Source organism: Triturus cristatus, chromosome 5_1 (genome assembly GCF_964204655.1).
Source record: "Triturus cristatus chromosome 5_1, aTriCri1.1, whole genome shotgun sequence".
NCBI lineage: Eukaryota > Metazoa > Chordata > Amphibia > Caudata > Salamandridae > Triturus > Triturus cristatus.
Window position 1 is genome coordinate 51,604,398 of NC_140587.1, and position 18,856 is coordinate 51,623,253.

General features: G+C 46.5%; 1 protein-coding gene across 1 annotated transcript in view; it reads right to left on the bottom strand.

The window, feature by feature from the left end:
* The window catches only part of LOC146830144 (uncharacterized), a 75,922-nt gene extending 57,517 nt beyond the window's left edge, over positions 1 to 18,405 (bottom strand). Inside the window, exon 1 of the mRNA XM_085604394.1 lies at positions 18,269 to 18,405. The gene's annotated coding sequence lies outside the window, so the exon portion shown is untranslated. The remainder of the gene's footprint in view (positions 1 to 18,268) is intronic.
* Between the last annotated feature and the right edge of the window lie 451 nt (positions 18,406 to 18,856).

Here is an 18,856-nt window from a genome sequence, read left to right on the forward strand (position 1 = left end):
AAAGAAAGGTCTTTATAGTGCACAAGACTCTGCCCTACCTTGCCCTGACTCCAGACACACTACAGGGGAGTATGCCGCTCTTTGTGTGGGGACAGGCACAGCCCTATTCAGGTGTCAGTGACAGCTCCTCCCACCACTCTAGCTCAGGAAGGCTCACCAGCCTGGTGATGGGCCTTCAGGATACGCAGGGCACACCTCAGCTCCCTTTGTGTGACTGTCTAGAGTAAATTCACAAAGCCTAGCTGTCACCCTGACCCAGACCTGTATTCTAGGGACAGGCAGAGGCACAGGATGGTTAAAGTAAGAAAATGCCAACTTTCTAAAATTTAAAAAACAATTTTACTAAAAGATGTGTTTTTGAATTTTGAGTCCAGAGAGACCAAACTGGAAGTTATAGTTGTAAAGTTTTACAAGGCAACTCCAAAGCTAACCTATGGGAGAGATAGGCCTTGCCATAGTAAACAAAAATAAGCGATGCAAAAGGGCTCGCATTTGCGAGGGTTTGAGCTATTGCCATTGTAAATGCCAATGCCTTTTATTTATGTATTTTGAAAACCTACAAGCGGTGTGTAAACACGCACTTTGTACTTATAGTTGTTTCTTATGAGAAGCAACGCTGGCAGTAACTACGCATCTTTTACTTCCGGCTTTGCTTTTCGGCCCTGGAGGCAGAATGTGGCTCCATGCCAACAGCAAGACAAGCGGTAGTGCACTATGGACTGAAGTGAAGCTCCTCCCAAGGACAGGAGCCGGTCTGAACTGCTCGCGTCAGAACCTTATCAGCCACACCGGAAACTGGTTCAGTTTGAATACAGTGCCTGTGGCAAGCCCTGTTTACGCTGAGTGGAGATCGTTGGCCAAACTAGGTTAAAACAGCAATTGGACCTAATATAGCAGAATTTCAAATCTAAGGTGAGAATTAAATTGACAAAATATTTGACTTGGTGTGAATCCGTAAAGCAGCGGAAGACTCCTAAAAGAGGTATTATCTGAAAGGATGCACAGAAAGGAGACTGCATCCCTTTGCAAGAATTAACATACTAACTCACTTATTAGGGTAAGATAAAGACAGAACAGTACATCTAGCATGTGGGAGAATCGACCATGAAATACAAAAAGCATACTTGTTGCTGCCATGCTAGATATTGAGATCTTTAAGAGCAGGATTTATAGAAAGAATTTTGAAGGCAACGCAAAACTAAATGGTTGACCAAGTACTCTTTCTACTGGCCAACCAGCAGATGCAAAACTGTAAAACAATAGCAATGTTCATGAAATAAGGGGAGATGATCACATTAAGGGGGGAAATGTCACCTGATTGAGTCCTGTCCTGTGAAGCACTTTAAGGACAAGGTAGTCCTCTGTTAATGTTGAGGCATTGAAGTGAAGCGCATACGAAGAGTGTGATTCCTGCACAGGGATAGTGTCAATCATGGGAACATCCCTGCAATGGAAAATGCAGTTCCAGCAGGGGGGAAAAACGAAGATCTGACAAGAGTGCTCTGGACCATTGATCAAGATAGGCCACAGCAATTCTGATACTGTTACAGGAGATTTAATCAAAGTAAAAAAAAAATAACAACAACAAATTTGGCTCTTCCCCCTGCTCTTTGGGGCTGCACATGCTCCCTGCCTGATGCTCTTCTTTACAGGGAGGTGGCAGAGGACTGTCCCTCTTGGATGTTTCTCATTCCACTCAAAGAGGGTACATTCTCAGACCAACGTGCTGTTTGTATTGGGGCATAGGAGGCAATTCACAAGGCTAATGCATTTTCTGTTGTTCTTTTCTGCTTTGTTTCTCATTTAATGAATCCTTCCTGTCTCATATTAGCAGATACTGTTTTCATTGTGGTGTTTTAGTCTGTCTGCAAATCCCAAGAGGCTCAGCGAAGGCGAAGCATGTCCTCTCTTTTCCTGTCCTAGGTCTGAGGCCGAGGTCTCTAAAATGAGTATCATTGGGGGGAGTAAATAGAATCTGTCAAGCAGGGCTGAGAGGTGGACATGGGCTTCACAAACACACTGGTATATGTTGACAATCCAATATTCAATTCACAGCCGGACAAGCTCTTTAGCTCTCTAAGTAGGATGAGTTCAGTGCTTAATTTGTAAAGTAAAAAAGAAAAAGTACCAGGGCCCTTGTTAGGAGGCCACTGCAGCTTTCATCACACATTGCCCCTGTCATGCTGCCGATGATGATAACCACAGAACTACTGACCATCACTCTCCTACAAGTGTGACAATTCGAACTAGTTCAGGCCCCCAAAGCTGTAAAAAGGGTTTGGGTGGCAAATAATAGTAATTTGTTATGTATATTGAATTAATAATTAACTGTTGTTTTGGCCATCCCTAAATTAGAGAGACAGCGTCACCTTGTGGCAGACTATCACAAGCGCCGGTGTTGACAATTAAGAGCCGGTGCTGAGCACCAGAAACCACCTGCTCAAATTAAGCATTGGCTGTCATGATCCAGCCATGCCCTGATGGCCCAGTTCTTGTCAAGGCCTCCTGCAACGTGCGGGCACTTTGTATATTTTTGCCATGGTCGAACTTGGTTTCTGGCCCTAGGTCTGGCTTTAGGTTACTACATGAACATAGGGACAATGCACAGATATACATGTACACACAACACATACAAGCAACCTTGCACCCAAACCCTCAGATATACATACATTGATGGAGAGATGGCGAGAGATAAAGATACCCATGCACACAGACCAACTGCTGTAAATAACACTGAACCCTAGGGTGCATTGTGCACCAAGCCCTGTGCACCATGCAGGTTAAGCGCACAGGCTTCTAAGCATGCCAGTGGTAAACAACAGCACCCACACAATACTGTTTAGTAACCACAGACAAGGAGAGGACCCATTGGTGCTCAAGCAATATGATCACTAAATTCCAGTCTTCAGAAGGCGCGAAACACTAATCCGTACTCTGCAGTACATGGGAGGTACAGGGCCACTCAAAACAGCGGTGACCAGAGTGTGGGAATTGTCTGCACTGCAGACCCTGAAGCTAAATGAACTGACCCATTGCAGAATTAAAAGTTACTAACACTGCAGCCATGACTGATTATTAATTCTTTGCAAACATTCTGGCTTCCAAGTGCATAGAGGATGACAATTGATTTGAGTCAGATATCGGTGAGATTATAAATGTAATTGTTAACATAGCTTGTTTAGGGAGGCTTTGAACACAGGCTAATCCCCCTTCCTTGCACTGCTGTGTAACTGCTGGTGGTCGCTGGCCACTCTCTCTAAAGCGCTAAGAGACCTGCCGGTGATTATGCGCTATATAAAAATCAATTAACATAACATAACATCAATGAAGATTCTCACAATCACCCCACCCATCTGGTGATCCTCCTTCACCGGGAGCCTGAATCCTGTTGCTGACTTCCTGCAATGAAGAGTGGAAGTGCAATTTTTCAGTCGAAGAACAGAGATGACAAGATGACCAGAGAGTTCAAGCTCTGTGGCCTTGTTATCCTCTCTGGTAATGCAAAACGAACGCAGGGAGAGGGACAGCAAGAGAGCCGAGAGCAAATAGGGTCATGAGAAAGAAGAAACAAACCAATGCTCAAAATTGCAGATGTTTGAGAAGGAGGCAGTCAAGTTTGTCCTTGCCTCCAATATATGGAACTTTTCCTTGCAGAAAAGCCAAACAGATGAACCAGACAACACGGTAGGTAGAGATGTGCTGGCAAGACTGGAAACGTCTCATCTGCCCAGTTTCATGAAGAAGTTGAGTTTTAAGAAAACAGGAGTGACTCTAAGGATTTGTTTGCCACAGTGGGAACAAGGCAATTCTTGATCTGAGTAAGAATGACTAAACCAAGTATGAGTGCATGAAGGCAGTGGCGTAACGATATTTGAGGGGGCCCCCTGCAATGTACGTGGAGCGCCCCCCCACACTCCAGACCCAGTTAGGAGTTCTCAGGCCAGGGGTCTGCCACCTATGCAGAGTCCCATAGGGGCCGCCTGGTGCCTCGCCCCCCGTACGGCAGGGGTTGAGGAGGCTATTGTTATGCCACTGTGCATCTCAGTGCCTAAGAGTGGGGGCTGGGCATCTGTTGGGTGCTGACGCGTCAAACACATCTCAAATATCATGGCTGAGCGACAGTAGGATTTCAGGCATAACAGAGGCATGTAACCTGCTCTCATGTTGTCTAATCTTCCATCTAGACTTGACTGATGAAGATTCCTGTTGGACTAGACCGTTTCTGCAGGGCCATCCTAAAACTGGTTGCCTTCACTTGCTGAATTCGTTTTTGTTGTCCTTGGGTGCACTTCACCACTGCTAACCAGTGATAACGTGATGGTGCTCTCTCCTTCAAACATGTCAGAATTGGCTTGCAACTAATTGGCATATTTAGTTTGCTTGTAAGTCCCCAGTACAGTGGCACTGTGGCATTGGAAAGTTCATGTCCCCCAGAGGTGACACTTGACCATTTTACCCCCCTGGAGAGGTTAGATACACTGAAACTGCTGAACTGCATCAAATCTGGTGCTCCCAGTGACCCTTGTCCAGTTTGGATTATTAAGCAAATCCCTTATATTATTGGTACTGCACTTACTCCCTTACTTAATGCTGTTTTTTCATCCGGAATTTTTCCAAAAATATAGAAAAAAGCTTCCGTTCTTCCATTATTGAAGAAACAGTCATTGGATCCCAAGGACCCCAATAACTATCGACCGATCTCTAGACTTCCCCTGCCAGCCAACAGTGATTTTCTTCTTTCTAACAACTCTTTGGATCCATCGCAATATGGGTTCAGAGCCTTTCATAGCTCTGAGTTGGCTCTGTTAAAATCCAAGGAGGAAATTAGAGAGGCCGTGGATAGGGGAGGGAATGCTATACTGATCCTATTAGACCTATCCGCGGCCTTTGATACGGTTCACCACATGGTACTGCTTAACCGGCTATCTGAAATAGGTATAAGTGGTTCGGCCTGGAAACTGTTAAAATCGTTCCTGACGGACAGGTCACAAACTGTAGACCTAGACGGTATCATCTCAGAACCTTTTTCACTGCTGTGTGGGGTGCCACAGGGCTCAGCTCTTAGCCCCACGCTTTTTAATATCTATGTGGCACCCCTGACTGGTATCATTAGGTCCTTTGGGTTCCTTTGGGTTCCAGCTCACCTCTTATGCTGACGACACACAAATTGTGTTGTCGCTGACGGAGGGAGCGGAAAAGGAGGCAGGCGATCGCTTCCATGACTGTATGGGATCCATCTGAACCTGGATGTCCGCCAATTGTCTAAAACTTAACTCAGCTAAGACCGAGGTTTTAAAATTTGGCAATAATCCACGGGTGTGGACACCACAGTGGTGGCCGGAGGATCTGGGCTTGTGTCCTGTACCATCAAGAAAAGCCAAGAATCTTGGTATTGTGGTGGATAATAAACTCACCATGGGGGACCAAGGGAGCATTAGGCCTGGGCGGTAAATTCCGTTCTGCTTGCGGAATTTGCAGAATTTTGGAGTACGCGGAATTGCCCTAAAATCTGCGTTCTGCGGCTTCGCAGACTTTTTTGCTTGTTCGCGTTCTCAAAATGCGTGTTTGCGATATATTTCCCCCCGAGCATGCAAACAGCAATCACGAACAGGAAAAAAAGAATTGCGAACAAGCAATTCCGCGTGTTCGCGGAATTTCTGCGTGTTCGCGGAGATTTTTTACCGTTTTGCGGAGCTTTGCGTAGCGCGGCTACGCAAATTCCGCCCACCCCTAGTGAGCATGGTGACTTCTGCATGCTCCATGGTCCTCAGAATAATCAAGAAAATTAGGTTCTTCCTGCCTGAGAGGAGCCTTAGAACTGTGGTGACGGCACTCATAATGTCGCGTCTCGACTAATACAACAGCTTATATCTTTTTTTTATTTTTAATACTTTATTTATACATTTTCCAATAAACAGGCACAGCTGCAACTGAGGCGTACATTACACAGAGCAATTGGGCAATAAAGTACACACAACGTTGACAGTGATCCATAATCATCATATTAGACCGGTCTGGTCCAGAATAAAGTTCTAGCTTTGCATTCACTGCTTGGGAGGAGCAGGCAGGGCAACACTAAGGCAGCACAGACTTTCTGATCCTCGAGTTGCGAAGCGAACCAATGCATCCCCACCAGCAGCAGCAAAACATCTCCCCCACCACAATTCACGAGTCCACAATCTTATGAGGAGAATTACTATGACACAATTAATGAAAATACATTTCCTACCCATACCCCACCGTTTCAGGAGTACTAAATTCCACTCCCCGTGGTCTCCATGAACTTATGTTGCGGATACAATAGTGGAGGCGACTGTGGCAGAATTATTGTCAAGAGGGTGCGCAAGAAGATAGCTCTTTAGGGGTTCCCAAATATCAGCGGGTTTAGAGGCAGTGGGCAGAAGCTCCGAGTATCGGAGCAACGTGTCCTGGCAATATAACATGTCCTGTACCCATTCCTTAAACTTTGGAGCTCTGCCCCTCCCCCACCGGCAAGCCACCCGCCTCTTCGCCAATAGGAGAGCGATAGTTATGAATCTACGGTAAAGTCTCCTTATTGGTTTGGTATATTCCAGTAGTGCCTGAAGTGGAGACAGAGCCAGTGGGGTATCAATCATCTCTGAAAGGGCCGAGTATACCAGCAACAGCTTATATCTCAATGTTCAAAAACAACATCTGAACAGGTTGCAAGAGGTCCAGAATGAAGCAGCTAGATTGCTGACCGGAACACCCAGGTTCGCCTCAGTTAAGGGAGAACTTAAGAAATTGCACAGGCTTCCAGTACCATTAAGATCTCGCTTTAAAGCTCTTTGTATTGTCTTTAAAGCTGTGAATGGAACAGGTCCTGAGTTCCTTAAATCTAAATTCTCATGGTATATCCCAAACAGAACACTACGGTCAACTGAGTCTAAACGAGTAATAACTCCCCCTTTTAAGAACACGAACTGGGGAGTTTTGTTCACTGCGCCTCTAAGGCTTGGAATGAACTGCCTTTCCAACTGAGAAATGCCCCAGATCTTGTTTCTTTTCGGAAGGGTTTGAAGACATGGGGGCATATTTATAATAACTGACGCATCCCTGCATATCAGCAGGGATGCGCCAGTTATTTTGCGCCCCAGCTCCGCCACCATGGATGCGCTGCATTTATAATTCGGCGCACCATGGGGCAAAAACGGCACAGATGCGTCACGCATCTGTGCCGTAAAAGTGGCGCATTGCTGGAGTTGCGACGCAAGCGCGACGCAGCTCCAGCAATGCTCTGGGGGGCCCTATCTTCACAATGCTGCGTCAATCCTTACGCCTGCTTCAAGCAGGCGCAGGGTTTTGACGCAGCATGGGCTCAAAAGTGACTGAGTGAAATCTTGTAGATTTCACTCAGCCACTTTTAGGAGGCGTTCCTGCGTCGGAATGCCCCCACCTGCCCTGGAACGCCTACATGTGGCGCAGGGCTTTACAATGTGACGCATCTCCCAGATGCGTCACGTTGTAAATACCCCGCACCATGGTGCAGGATTTGCGCTGCTGCTGCGTCACAAAAGTGACGCAACGGCGGCGTAAATGAAGCGCAAGTCAAACATAAATCTGCCCCATGGTTCTTATCTCACCTCTAGGCCTTATGCTCCTCAGGTAATCAGTGCTTAGCGCCAGGACACCCTAGAATAACCGTGCACTCTATAAGCATAAATAACATAACATAACACTATATTTGCCCAGGACCTGTAAATTGAATGCTACCAGTAGGCCTGCAGCACTGATTGTGCCACCCAGTTAAGTAGCCCCTTTTAAAACATGTCTCAGGCCTGCCATTGCAGCATGTGTGCGCAGTTTTAAACTGCCATTTCGACCTGGCAAAATAAACCTTTTGCCAGGCCCAAACCTTCCATTTTAATACAAATGTCAACCTGGGGGTACGCCCTGGACAGCCCAGAGAGCAAGGTGCAGTGTTTCTAAAAGGTTGGACATATACTTTTAAGTTGTACATGTCCTGATAGAAAAAAATTCTTAACCTCTTTTATGCCCATGACGAGATAGTCTCGTCATGGAGCGCGGTTGCGCTGTGCCCATGACGAGACTATCTCGTCATGGACCCCGCCCGCTAATGAAAGGCCCGGCACAGGAGGGGGAAAGGGCGGGGCACTCAAGGGGTTAAATTCGTTTTCACTATCTCTCCTATAGGATAACATTGGGGTTACCTAACTACATTTAACAAGCTGTAACTTACAAATGGGGACAGGTAACCAGTTCATATTTTGCTTATTTGGAATTGTAATGAAAAATCTTCTCTTATGGCAAAGTCAGATTTTTAGCTACAATTTTAAATAATGCCACACTATAAAAGTTGGCATTTTACTGCCTTAGCAATTTACTGCCTGCAGCCTGTCCGTGTGTCCAACTACTGGGTGCAGCTGACAGTTGGGCTTTATGTATTCGTTTTAGAAAGCCACACACAATAGAGAGCTTAGGTGTGCCTGGATGGGCCATACCTGGCAGGATGGGAGGGTGGGGATGGGCACAGCCCTACTTACACTTGAATAGGCTATGTCCTGCCTCTACACAACGGGCTGCATACCCCTGTAGTCAGTGCAGAGCCAGGGCGGGTAAGGCAGGAAGCATGTGAACTTCATAGGGAAACCTCTAGAAGCTTTTCCCACTTCAAAGGAACAACAAGGCATAAATATTGGCCCTCAGACACCAACCCTTCAGTACACTTCTGGACTTGTGGCAAACCGGCCAGGAAGAAGGCCTGTTGTGCTGCTGAAAGGACTGCCACTCTGCTGGACTACTGCCTTGCCGGATTACTGCCTTTCTGAACTGCTGCTTTGCTGGATTGCTGCCCTGCTGACTGCTGCCCTCCTGCCGGAGTCAGAGGGATTTGGACTTGCACCCGAGCTCAGAACTCCCAGAGTGACCCCAAGGACTAGTCAGCTAGCCTCCCGTTCAGAGCCAGAGATACCAGGCTCCCAATCACCTGAGCCAGATAAGCAAGCCCCTGGTCCCCCAGATGGTGCCCCTCTGGTCTTGGACCCTTGGAGTAGCCACAGAGAGGCTGAATTTATATTTTTAGGCTGTTTGTGGCAGACAGGCCTGTTGGTGCCAAAACCGTGTCACTTGCACAGTTCGTCAATTCAATGCGAGATAGCTACGAGTGTCACCTTGGGCTTTTTAGTGCTATTTTCACATAAATCTTTAAATTGCATATCCCCGGATCTACTGATTGGATTTTTGTAATTTTCATATCTGTTTTTTTATGAAAATCTATTCTATTTTTCTAATTTGGTGTGAGATTATTTTGGTGTAGTGTTTTTTAATTTTATTAATGTTTGAAAAGATGCACAAATACTTTACAAAAATTGCCTATATGTTAAGCCTGACTGGCCTGTGCAAGCTACCAGATGGTTGAGCACAGGTTGATTTGGGGTTTGCTCGTGACTTCCCCTGACAAGGATTGCGGTTACTGCTGAGTAGGATTTTACCCCTCTCAACCTGTAACCCAATTTCTTACTAGTACCCTCCTGCATAATTTGATGAGTGGAGTGTAGTAGGACATTGTGCAAAGGACGGCTCAGTACAGCTGATGGAGAAAACATATTTACGGAGGAAGGAATGGGCTTATGTTATTATTATTTCTACTCTTTTCTCCATACTGAGTTTCTGAGTTTACTTTTGCATCTTGGAAACCATGGTTGGGAAAGGTAGTGAATTGCCATTTTTACATTCACCCCAAACCTAAGCAAAGAAACAGAGACATTACTGAACCCCTAAAGCACTATAATTTCTGAATGCGCCAATATTAGTCAATCACAGCAAATAAGCAGCCAAAAGCCACCACATATTTTGAGATCCTCCTTAGGGTTGAGCCAAGCCCTACTTATTGAATGGATATCATGTGTATGATGATGAATCAAATATTTTCAATACTTGGGTTTAATCAGTATGTGAAAATGGATCTTGAAAGCCCAAGGTCCATAAAAATCAGCAAGAAGTGGGACCATTCTGAAGTCTCTATTTCAATTAACTTGTGGGTCTTCAAGGGGGTCTGAACACTATTTCTATCTCAGTTATGCACATCATAGATTTCAAAAGAAGAATCAGACTGTTGAAAGTGTGGAGTAAATTGTTGGTAGGCAGCACACCGCTTTTAAGGAGTTCCATGAAAGGAACAGTGTGACTGGTGGACAGAACACACTTAGCCATTGTGGTGTCTGGATCTGCTTCTATTGGCTGCAGTTTCACCCACCCGTTTGTCAATTGGGTTTATGCAGTCAAAGGGAGCCATTTAGAGCAATGCTCCTAAATGGCACCCGAGGGCCGGATGCACCCGCTTGAGGGTGCCTTTGGCCTGCTCATGTGGCAAAGAAACATATAAAAGTCCCTTCTGGCAGTAGCAATCAAAGCCACCTGTGTTCACTCACAGATGGGAGGTGGGCTATGGCCACAAACAAGACATTGTGGATGGCCGGAAGGCAACATTCCTGCTTTTTGGAGACCACAAGCAGGAAAGAAAGGCATGCACTGTGCAAATACATAAACTGTGCAAATGAATCAGCAGATGTGCTGTAGTATCTTGGAGGAAGGAGACGGGTATCTTCCTGTGCCGTGAGGTGGGCTAGGCTCAGACTTGCACCCGGAGCTCGCTTGGGCAAGTTATTGAAAGCAAGAGCAGAAATGCACCTTTCAATAAAGGAAGGCCTGGTGTTACAGCAGACTAAGGCTCAATTCATTGTCAGCATCTCAGAAGTAAAAATCGTGTCCAGGACGCAGCATCTTAAGTGAAAGAAGCAGATGGCGTGCCGTTACAAGCAGTACAGTAGTCCAAAGATACATCCCATGGCCTGTCAGTCAAAGTCTTGCCTAATATGGGAGAGCCTATTTTTTCACATAGCAGTATTCTATGACCTGCATTTACAGCAGCACCTGAACTATTTGATGAAGCAGCCCCTCCGCCTTTCGGAGCTGGGTATGAGTATGGCTGATGCAGTGGTCGAAGTGGGGAAAAAAAAGTAGGGTAACTGTGGGCGGTGAATGAGAGGGCGGGAATAAACCGAAGATTGGATCAGTGGGCGGAGTCGGAGGTGTGGCTAGAAATAGCAAAACATATCAATTTTTAGTACGTTTGGCATTTCACTGACCAGTTACAGCTTATAATGTTCTTTAATTCAAACAATGGAAAAACATGTTTATTTGAGGTTTAATATAGAAGTTGTTTACATTTAATACATTTACAATCTGGGACATGTTTCCAATCACAGAATGTTCCAAATACGCTTATAAGTGGAATCAGACATTTGTGTCCGAGCCATGCAGTTTCTTTCATCGGCACTTCTCCTCCCTCTTTCTAACCATTTCTGAACATAAAATTCAGGTTTAAATTCTATGACAGGTGGCCCCATGATATTTATGAACATTGTAGAAGACAGACGATTGATTGATATTCTGTTCCGCAGTGGTGTGAGCACATCATTCATTACACTAAAGCCCCGTTCACATTCAGCAGTGGAGGTGCAAAAGGTGTCTATAATATGCACTAATGGTTTCAGGCTTCCAGGGATGCAATTTTTATTTTGTTTGTACTCTCTGAAACTAAGGATGTACTGCCTAGTATCAAATACCTGCAACCTGCTACAACGGTTTAGTAATTCTGCCTCACCATATACGATGTCTACTGGATCTGGCCAATAAACTGGTTGTAAGAGTTTCATTCTATGTACCAACTCTTTGTATTCCATTTCGTCATTGTTTGTGGTTGTGCATCTAGAAACATTTGATGCATTAGTCAGTCATCCTTTTTCGCAGGTTATTTGCTAAGCTCCTAAAGAACTGTGCCCTTTTGATGCTAACACAGCCTTTGTTCTGTTGCAAACTGCATCCGTTCAGCAGCATTTAATGCGGTTGTAGCAAAGGGCCCAGGTGAACCAGCCATTGATTCAAGCACTAAAATCTGCATCTGTATTGAACGATCCACCTCATATATGGTCATATCATGCCGCAGCAGCCTTCTGGGTAGGTCACCCAGCTGGAACTTTGCGTTGTGCATGTACCATGTTGCAAAGTGCAAGCATGATGCAAGGCCCTTGTAAACATTCCCCTTAGTCTGGTGTGCATGCAAATCCTGCATTGCCAATCCTTGGTGAGTTGCATTAGTACTGCTGGAACAAGGCAAATGGAAGCACCAACGGGTGAGGCGGACTGGCCTCAAGGGTCCTGTGAGCTCAGTGGCAAAGTCACTGCTGCTCTAGGGTGTGCTGCTTTGTAGGCCTGCCCGCAAGACTGGAGGTGACCTTCAGTATGGATTGTGGTGGACAGGGCTTCAAGGTTAACCAATACTGGCCACCGGTAAGGTCCACCTGCTGGTGCTAAGAGACCAGGGCTTCTAAGGTCTAGTAGGGCCTTCTAAGGTCTAGTAGGGGAATGTGCTACCTCAGGAGAGTGGTCTGATGGACTAGTCATGAAGGCTGAATCAGGTTTCCCAGTTCAAAATTCTGTAGCTCTGGCCATAGTGCCACATCCTATCCCCCGAACACCCTTCTGCCCCACTGAGTGAAACTCGCACTGTCTTCAGCTGCAACCCAATTCTGCCCCATTATAAACACCTGGATGTGACTCAGATGTGAAAATGCAAACACTCATAGGGAATGCAGGATTATGTAAAGCATTCGAAATATAATCAGGAACGACATATTACCTTAACACTTTTACTCTCATTGTTCAGAAATCAATGAGTATTTTTTTGGCCCAAACATTGAGGACATGAATACAGGGCTCCTCCTGTACACATGTGTTAAGCAGGGCTCAGAAGAGAAAGGGCCTCTTCAAGAGAATCTGATCTGACTCACGGAAATCCACAATGGCTCCTTTATATTCATGTCAGCTAGCTAGCTGCTCAAACATAGTATAGTACATATGTATTCAAGTGTCCTGAAAAGGATACCTTTTGAATTGTGCTGCTTGGCCAACTATTCTACTCGCAAAAAACAAGAGCGATATTGGCGTTGCAGCGTAAAGCGCTGCCGATGGGCGTGAGATTTTGTAGGAGAGTAGATTTGAGAAGGGGACTTGAAGCCCCGCCCCTCATTTTTATTGGCTGGCGTCACCGTTTATGCTAGACGGTGGCCTGCCATTGGAAATGAGGGTTTTCTGTTGACGCCCTTTGGCCTCCGATTCGGACTGGTTCGCCTGCTTTGCTGCTGTCGCAAAGCACTTTCTTATCTTTATGGGGCCATGTGTTTCTAGATAGAAACACATAGCCCCATAAAGACAAGAGATCGATGCTTGTTTTCTTAAACATGGTGGTTTGGAGTAATCAGCCGGAAGGTGATGATAGGTCGTTACTTGGGAAGATGAGAGGCTGTGTGTTGTAACTAACTTGTAACACTGAACAAAACTGTTGAATATTAGAGAAACCACGAAGCAGGTTGTCGTTTTACAGCGCGTGCATTCCCACAGCGATGCAGGACGCCGACGTTGCTTTAGATGACTCGTATGCAGGGCCGGCTTTAGGGCAGTACAACTGGTGCGGCTGCACTGGACGCTGACCTGTGGAGGGTGCGCCAACCTCTATGTTTAGCAATAGTTTAGGTGTCCCCTCATGTTTAGCAACACCCCCCTCATGACCTACGCAGACTAACACGAAACCCTAATGTATTTCTGCACAGAAACCTTAATGCACCCTGCGTGCAGAACGCCAGCATTTGTCACCCATGTTCACAGCTGAACAGAGGCGCAGGCACGTACAGTCCAACCCGGAGTGTCTCATATGAAGAGAATTCAAGTATACGTACAGTACCAGATAAAGCTCAAGGGGTATTCGAGAGATGATTTTAAGATGTACAGAAGGCTGCATGGATGAATAGATGTAGGTTTCATGTACACTTTATGCACAGGAAATAGAATTCGAAGTAGAGAACAGAGCAGAATGCTGGCACCCATACAGTCATTGGCCTCTCCTTGGTACGTCCTTTCACATCTAGTAGTTAAAGGCCATAAAGTGGAGGACATTTTTTTTAGAACTGGGGGAAAAAACAGTCACCATGAACAGCAGGTGCTAGCCTTGGGCTATCTTGTAGTTTGTGTTTCTATCACCTGGTCCTGTTTAATTCTCACTCGATACTCTCTCTCATTCTTGAGCACTTCCCACGTGATTACTGGCAAATCTGAACTTCTGTTTAAGATTACTTTGTTAGGTGTGGCGAATCGGAGTGTCCAAAGGATTACTGAGTGATGTGAACTTTAGAAAAAGAAAATAACTCAGTTGTTTTTTAAAATGTTGCCCGTGTCATCCCATGTCTGGGAAAGGTTGAAACTGGTCCTTGAGCAATAGGGAGGGAATCCAAAGATTAAGACAAGGAAGACTTGGAGTAATGCAGATTTTCATTCCTGCATCGGGGAGCTGGTAGATTTAATACTCAACTGAGCCCATTTGCTGAGGAACTCGCATTCAAAGCGGAGAATGAGTAGAATATCAATGCCCATTCCATCCATGGCCTCTTATGGTAGAAATCCCTTGCACAGCGTGATAGAAGGCTTTGCTGCAACTGAAATTTCAGGGACCCTAATAGATTTCTCTTGGCTCCAGGCTGCAAAGAAAATAGACTGGTGCCTTGTAACTCCTCCATCAAACCTTACATAAAGTACACCTCATTTGCGTTGGACAGTCCTGTCAGAGAATGGAATGGTTGTTGGTGAGTTCCCCTCGGCCTACCCTCCTGGTTAACACACAACTGAAAACATATGGCTTGGAATACTAATGGCTTCACCACCATATAAACATATATACCAAAATAGAAAAATTACAAGTAAATTACCCACAGCAATCTTAAACAAGCATTTGCAATGCAATAGGTCTCGCATTTACGCGAGTTTAAGCTATTGGCATTGTAAATGACAATGCTTTTTATTTATGTTTCAAAAACAAACATAAATAAAAGGCATTTTCATTTACAATGCCAATAGCTAAAACTCGTATAAATGCGAGACCTGTTGCATTGCAAATGCTTGTTTTTTCCAGGTGGCGACCGACAGTCTGCGTGAACCCGAAAATAAAGGGCAGAGGAGGTCAAGGTCGGGGACACCAAAGTATCCTGACGTGACCATTGTATTGGTCACAGTGGGTGCAGGCAAGACGCGGCCCCACTAAATGAGGTGTGAATCACGGCAGCAGCAGGGCCATCAGAGGTAACAGTTTTCGTGCTAACCTAAAACTGATGGCCCTTTCGGTGTTGTTTTGCAAGCCCCTAGACACAGAGGGGAAGGGGGAGGAGGTCGTGGGCACTGCAGAGGCCTTCCTCGATGTGCACCACACAGGCTGAAAGATAAAGATGAAATTTTAAAAGTAGAGCTATTCCTGCAGTCCCGGGACGCTTTTTTAAAACAGAGAAGTAGGGGAACGGACTGAAATAATTTTTAAAAGTAGGGGCACGCCGTGCCCTTCCGTTCCCGCCTACTTCTAACACTGGGCTGATGTTCAGCTAGTCCTCCTCTGGTGCACAGGGCCATTTCTAGGTGTTTTGCCGCCCCAGGCAAGAATTGAAAAATGCCGCCCCCTCCCTTTTCTACCATCAATCACTCTCTCCCCCTGTCATCCAGGCTAGAGAGGCACACCCTCTACTGCCGAACCCTTCTATGTTACTCTCATTTACTATCAGGAAACACGATCACAAAAGTCAGTCCTGCAAACGACCTCAACGAAAGGCCCACGCCAGACCGTTACGGTAGCCATACACTCACAGAACTATGTACACGGATGCCCAATAGAGCCTTGTGTTTAAATACCACCGAGGCGTCAAGTGCACCTCGTTTTCAAAACCAGAAACAAAAAAAATAGTACTTTGCATTGCTCACTCACCCACTACCTGTCCTCAGTACCCCACAGTGAACACAGTCTTCCGTGCTCACTCGGTCAGTACCTGTCCTCAGTACCCCTCGATGAACACAGTTTTCAAAGTCACTGTCAGTACCTGTCTTCAGTACCCCTCAGTGAACACAGTCTTCCGTGCTCACTCCGTCAGTACCTGCCCTCAGTACCCCTTAGTGAGCGCAGTCTTCAGGGCTCACTCGGTCAGTACCTGTCCTCAGTACCCCTCGATGAACACAGTTTTCAAAGTCACTGTCAGTACCTGTCTTCAGTACCCCTCAGTGAACACAGTCTTCCGTGCTCACTCCGTCAGTACCTGCCCTCAGTACCCCTTAGTGAGCGCAGTCTTCAGGGCTCACTCGGTCAGTACCTGTCCTCAGTACCCCTCGATGAACACAGTTTTCAAAGTCACTGTCAGTACCTGTCTTCAGTACCCCTCAGCGAACACAGTCTTCCGTGCTCACTCCGTCAGTACCTGCCCTCAGTACCCCTTAGTGAGCGCAGTCTTCAGGGCTCACTCGGTCAGTACCTGTCCTCAGTATCCCTCACTCAACACAGTCTTCAATGGTCAATTGGTGTGCATCAGTCCTGAGAGACCTTCGGTGAGTACCAATCCTCAGTGCCCTTCGCTCAGTGCCAGTCCGCATAATCCCTCTCCAGTGACAGTCCTCAGTGCCCCTCTGTTAGCAGCAGTCCTCAGCGCCAGTCTTCGGTACAACTCGCTCAGTACCAGTCCACAGTGCCCCTCTGTGAGTACCAATCCTCAAGACAGTCTGTGAGTACCAATCCTTGGTGCCAGTCCTCAGTGCCCTTCACTATCATTCAATCAGTGCCCGTCCTCAATGCCTCTCCGTGGGTGGCACCCCCTCAGCACCTCTCTCTCAGTGACAGTCCGCAGTAGTGTCCATGCTCTCGCATCACTGGTGCCCCTTCCCTCTTGCATGGATCATTGAACTCTCTGTCCTCATGCCCTTCTCATCCTACATGCCGGCACTCCCACCTTCACCCGGCAGCTCTCGCTTCTCTCACGGTGCCTCCGGCTTACCCCGGAGCGCTCGCTCCCTGCTTCCTCCTTCTACCTTTCATATGGCCGGGTACTACCTATACCCCCTCCTCCCTTGTTCACACCCACAGAATATCAAGAACAAGAGTTTAGTTGGCAAAGGGGGTAGTAGATAACCTCTGGCTGTATTTATTAACAAAATTAATCAAACAATGAATATTAACAATTTTTACAAACATTTACGCAGATAATCATATAATTGACATTTGATTACATTTGATATGTACAGATATCCGATGGCTATCCTTAACATAACTCTAATACAAGTTATTCGTATCCGAATCTAAGCATAACATCATTCATAATCATAATGGCAATCACTTTCTGCGTATCCATGTTTGAGCCTACGGCAAGGTCAATAACTGGTGTCGTCAGATCCTTATCAATTAAACCCCGCCCTCCCACCTGAGTGCGCATGCGGAGAGGGCCTGTTCACCGTGAGGGTACTCCCCCCCCCCCCAGTTAACCCTGTACGCTCTGTATACTATCTCCATCGGGGGCCCTTGCCGTTCTGCGCCCTTTACTGGCGCCATTGTGCACGTGCGGGGTGGCCAACCAGCCTAGGAAACGCGAAACTCTCCCCTCCCCCGCACCCATACAGCCACAACGGCTGTAACTGCCCCTGGAGAGTTCTAGGAGGGACGACTTGTCCCTCCCCCTTGGGCGACCCTATTCAAGAATGGCGCCGCCCCTAAGGACCTTAAATTGTTTGCTCACCAATCATGACCTTACCGCCACAGGCCAGCATAGTTGCCTGACTATCTGGCCCCCCCTACCCTCAGGCTAACTAGGAAGTCATGCCCTGCTTTTCAAGCCCACCAACCACGCCAGCAGATTCTCCGAGAGGATAGCATTCCCCACAGTTGATAAATGGACACCGTCTTTTAAGAAGCACAGGTCCACCCTGATACACCCGTGGGCGATAGTCTGCAATTGTGGAGACCTAAACAACCTCTCTATCTTGTTGTTGATACGTCTTACCGAGTGGTTCAGTGTGCCCTTCCAGACTCCCCCCCCCCCCATTGACATCTAGGTACCATCTGCGACCATGCGATGGTGCATCCCTGGCATGCTTTTGCTAACCAACCCACTTCTGTGATTATGGATTCCACCAGCCCTCTTCTACCTAGATTCACCAGATCATTCCCTCCCAGGTGTAAGATAATGATATCCGGACGGGGACCCCTTCTACTCAGCAAATCCCCTATAAAACCCCTGCATTGACTCAAACAAAGGCCCCCTTTCCCATGGAATGAGACTTTTAAACCAGCCTGCTCCGCTCTGTGCATGTAATTCCCTGAACAGAAAAATGTTTTCAAACGTGTCACATAGGAATGGCCAATAATCCAAACCACCTGTGTTCCTGACGCTGTCGGAGGTGCCTGTCCTTCCTTTGTTTGTTGCAGATGTTCCGACGCCAGTTTCCCCCCTGCGTGACAGGTTCGAGAAACTGTAAAGATTAAGCAGAAAGACACGCATCATCACAGTGCACATGGCCCACTTACAACATGTGCAGCCGCACATAACGTTTGTAACAATTGGAGGACCACCTCCCAATTCTCTTGACATTGCTGCTGTGTAACCCCCTAGCTGTTGCTTTGGTCGCAGCCCCTATTCTAAACGAGTGAGTTCCAAAGCGAGCAGGATCTAAACCTGTCTGCTTAATTGCCATGTCCATGACCCTCTTAAACTGAAACCGGGTGAGAGGTGTACCGTCTGCATGGATTAATAAAGTCCCACACCTTATAGAAGATCTCTGCCCCAAAAATGCCTCCAATTGTGCTACAGGGCAGCGTGGATTGCCATGTGCTCTGTGCAACACTAACCCCTCACCGCTGGCCTCTTGGTCAGTTTTGGACTTTGTAATTGATATTAGTAGGGCGTCGCCATGTATCTTCACATGGTCTTCCTGCAAACCTCCCTGTGCATCCTGTTTATTCTGG